A 4,892-nucleotide genomic window follows, 5' to 3' on the forward strand; every position below is an offset into this window, starting at 1 on the left:
CTTGACATATTCTGCCTTTCTGTAGAGGGGGAAACAATGGAAGTTGATAGTCCATATAAATGTGATTTTAAACCCTTGCTAATATATTTAAATCAATTCTGTTTTAAAGTGTGCTGCACTAGATTACTTTCTAATAGTCAGCCCACATCACTATGATGAGAACAATCTTTGAATCCATAATGGGAGGAAAAACAACTTTGAATCCTCAATTAGATGAAACACTCAAAATTAGATGCCAAATAATTTCCAGATAATTAAAGAGTACCCAAAACTCATAATGGAGGGAAAAGACAGGTGAGCATTTTATGTGCCTGGCACAGTACTTGAAAACATAGTATGACACAACGTACATTGAGGGATAGCCTACACCATCATCATGTGCCACATTTTTTTTAACTTATAACATTGTTATTATTAATAAAAGCTTAGTCAAGCAGTCAAGCACAGGAGAAACCTCTCTGAATTTATAATTCTAGACTTTATATATATCTGGTTGTTATGCAACTTCAATCATCTGAGAAAGTAAACTTCATCATAATTTTTCACAATGGCAAATCATTTCCTTAATGGTCATTTAAATTCTAGCAAAATTTTAAATTAACTATGAAAATTATTAAGTAAACCAAGCCAATAGTTAAGAAGCTCCATACTTTAAAGCAAAAACTGAATATTACATTCATAAAGTAGATTTAAAACATTTCACTAAATAACTTGCAAAGGCCCATTAAAATATTTAATTAGAGTAAGACATTAATGTGAACTGGTCTTGTGCAAGAGTTTTGAAATGTTACCTGCAACAAACCTAGCTTTGTTTTTGAAAAGCCAATGTCATCCATGAAGAAATTTCTCTCTGCCCCTAATTTTTTCAAAAATAACAAAATTCTAAAAAAGAAATGAGTAGGAAAGTGAGGTAGCACACTCAGTCCTTAAGACTATGGGGTCAGCAAACATCAGGAAACAGAAGACTGAGAAAAGCAAAGTTATAAAGCTAACTATCAGTGATGCACAGGCATACATATCAATATTGTACTTTCCTCTAACACAGTGCTAAGGGCTTTCCCAAATTATAGAGGAGAAAGGCATGTGGAAACTAGTCACTGGAATAAACCACAATAACCCTTTCTTTACTAGCATATTAAAATTATATCACAGAACAGAGACCTAATATGATAATGAGACAGGTAGCCCATGAAGACTACTTCTTCTATGATGAAAAGAGCCCAGGTGGGCTCTAAGACTGCATCTCTATATGAAATGACATCACTGAGTTTCTGCCTGCCTGTATATGCAATTAAACACACACACACACACAAACAACAACAACAACAACAAACTGTGTATTTCTCTTTCTTATTGAATGACTGTTAATCCCATTCCCTCCTGCTGCCTTCCCCATATTAGAGCTTAAGAATCAAAGCCTTGTTCCTGCCAAATAGTATTCCTGCCTGATTTTACTTTGGGGGAACACAGGAACCTGCAGTACTGGTAACAAAAATGGTGTGTACTTCAGTTTGAAAATATTAAATGTGCAAAATTAGAAAGTGTGGGAAAAATCTAAAAGAAAATGCTCCTAATGCTTTCTATTAGCTAAATTAATCCATTTCTTGAAGCAAAACAAAAGACATTCATCCAAAGGATTAAATCTGATCTCTAAAGATAATTAACATTATTTTTAATCAAAACATAACATCTTCATTCCTGAAGTGAGTTTCATTTTTTTGTATTCCAAATTTCCAATAGCAATGGTAGATAAAGAAAAAAAGAAGACAAAACAAGAACAATTTCAATACCTATAACCTTTCCAGGAATTCCCACCCTTAGGCCTTTCCTAGAAAAGTCCCAAAGATTCCTAAGCATGTATGCCAGTATTTAGATTATGATTCCATTTAGCATTAAAATGGTCTTCAAGTTCAGTCATAGAGTACGAACTTTTGCCCTATCTTTCTCTTTGCTCTTGCCTGTCTCCTCTGTTTAAAGTAAATAAAAGAATAATATTAACAGAAATATCTCCTTTAGCTTTTTATTGCAAAACCACAATTTCTAAAAATTATGTTTGTATTTGAAAATTAACTGCATTTGAAAATTGAATTTTCACTTAATATCATAATATCTAGTTATTTCAGCCCTTTGGATCTCCTCACACCCTAATCCTCAAAGATCCATATAGAATAAAAGTCTAATGAACCACAACTACTATGAATACAATGAACCACAACTACTAGAGTCACTAGCAAGAAGTCAGGAGCAATCTCCTTAAGAATTAGATGAACTTCTCTAGGGATGATAGATTATTGTAGTGTTTTTCTTCCTAGGTATGGAAGCTCATCCCATGGAAAATCAATGTTTAAGAGATGGTTTTATTCAGAGTTCAAAAAATGAAGAAGGGGAATATTTACTCACAAAACAGTTTCTCGACTCTAGAGGTTACAAATATAGGATAAAAATAATGAGGAAGGGGGACAGGTTACTAAAAACGAGGAATATCCATATATTTTCTGGGAATAGGAAAGATCTTCAACAAACTCAAATCCCACCTCTTTTCACTCTTTTTATGAAACCCCAAGGGAAAGTCATTGTTAGAGATCAAGGCCATCTGTGGAGCCAAAATTCCTCTAGATGTCTTTGGTTACTTGTTCTTTGTGATCATGCTGGAAAGATTTCAGAGGAGTTGCTCAGAGTAGCTCAGGCATGAGTTTATTAGAAGAGACAGGAAAAAAGGAGACAATGGATCTTCTCAAAGAAGAGAGGGAAGGTGCAGCCCTCCTGACCTCTAGTTTTATTGGGGATCCAGGGAAGTTTCCAGAGTTACACCAGGTCCACCTCTTGACTTCTTACTGATAGAAGGATTGCATTAGACTATCAAGTCACCACTGCAAATGGTCTTTTGCCATGAGGGGACATTTTAATATTATAACAATATGTTAAAAATTCAAAGCAACTCTGAGTTACTTTGGCCCATGCTGACCAGTTTTAATTAGAACTTGTTCTTACAAATTTTATTGATAGTGTGCTTTGCTTTTAATTTCTCTGTCTCTCTCTCTTTCTTTTTCTTTAAGAAGTGTAATTTAAGATCACATTTTATTTTTTTTAAATTTATTTATTCTTTTTATATAAACATAGCAAAGAATGTACTTTGGCATATTATACATCCAGGGACTATAACTTATTCTAATTAGGATCCTATGCTTGAGGTTGAACATGATGTGGAGTTACCCTCGTCGTGTATTCAAATAAAAGGCTAAGAAACTAGGTCTCATTAATTCTACTGTCCTTGATATTTCCCTCCCTACTCCCTTCCCTTCATTCTCCATTGTCTAATCAATGGATTTCAATTCTTCCCTTCCCCATTCTCCCTTGTTGTGGATTAGCATCCACATATCAGAGAAAACATTTGGCCTTGGGTTTGGGGAGATTGGCTTATTTAACTTAGTATGATATTCTCCAGTTCCATCCACTTACCTGCAAATGCCAAAATTTCATTCTGCTTTATGGCTGTGTAATATTCCATTATTCTGTCTCATTGAGTCCTGGAATCTGCCCTGTATAAAAGTCACAACAGGCCCCCCACCCCCCTCGCCTGCCAGGTAGGGGAAGGGTGACCACCGACAGAAAAGGCCCAGTGGCCCAGGGCGGGACAGAGCTTCCAATCACTCCTGCAAGGTAGGCGGGCCTGCGACCCACTGGCAGAAGAGGAGCAGCCGCCTGCTGAGAGGCTGAGCCGCCCCCTCCCCCTGCACTGGCATAGTAGATGGAACTGGGACCAATCACAGAGCAGGCCCAGCGGCCTGCTGAGGGGCAGAGGCGCCCCCTACCCCCCTCGCCTGCCAGGTAGGGGAAGGGTGACCACCGACAGAAAAGGCCCAGTGGCCCGCGGCGGGACAGAGCTTCCAATCACTCCTGCAAGGTAGGCGGGCCTGCGACCCACCGGCAGAAGAGGAGCAGCGGCCTGCTGAGAGGCAGAGCCGCCCCCTCCCCCCCGCGCCTGCAAGGTAATCGGAACTGAGACCACCATCAGAACAGGTCAGACCTGCAACCGAGAGACAGAACAGGCCCAGTGGCCTGAGGAAGGGTAGAGCCGCCCCCCCCCACGCCTGCAAAGTAGGCGGACCTGCGACCCACTGGCAGTACAGCCCCAGAGGCCTGCAGAGGGGCAGTGCCGCTGCCTGAGCCTGCAAAGTAGGCAGAACGGCGACCACCGACAGAACAAGCCTAGCGGCCCGCAGAGGGACAGAGCCGCCACCCGCGCCTGCAAGGACGGCGGACCTGCTACCGACTGGCAGAGCAGGCCCAGCGGCCTGCCGGCGTGGTAGGCACATTGCCCCAATTGGCGGAGGGGCAGAGCCGCCGCCCGTGCCTGCGAGGGAGACTTTGCAACTATACAAGACCAATATAAATATATAGGGGGAAAATTCAATAGCACAACAGTTTCACCAAGAAGAAAGGAACGCGAACAGTATGAAGAGACAAGGAAAGAAAGGACCACAAGCATTGCAGGTCAACTCAACTTTAGAAGAGGTAATAGCTGCAGCTGATGGAATGTCAGATAAAGAATTCAGGATATACATGCTTCAGATGATCTGGAGTCTCAAGGAAGACATCAGACAGCAAAATCAGACAATGAAAGATCACTTCAACAATGAATTACATAAACAAATCCAAGAAGCAAAAGATCAACTATACAGGGAAATAGAGGTTATAAAAAACAAACAAACAGAAATCCTAGAAATGCAGGAAGCAATAAGCCAACTTAAAAACTCAATTGAGAATACTACCAGCAGAGTAGAACACTTAGAAGACAGAACATCAGACAATGAAGATAAAGTATTTCAACTTGAAAAGAACATAGACAGCTCAGCAAGACTGTTAAGAAACCATGAGCAGAACATCCAAGA

This window comes from Marmota flaviventris, chromosome 7 (assembly GCF_047511675.1).
Source record: "Marmota flaviventris isolate mMarFla1 chromosome 7, mMarFla1.hap1, whole genome shotgun sequence".
NCBI classification, from domain to species: domain Eukaryota; kingdom Metazoa; phylum Chordata; class Mammalia; order Rodentia; family Sciuridae; genus Marmota; species Marmota flaviventris.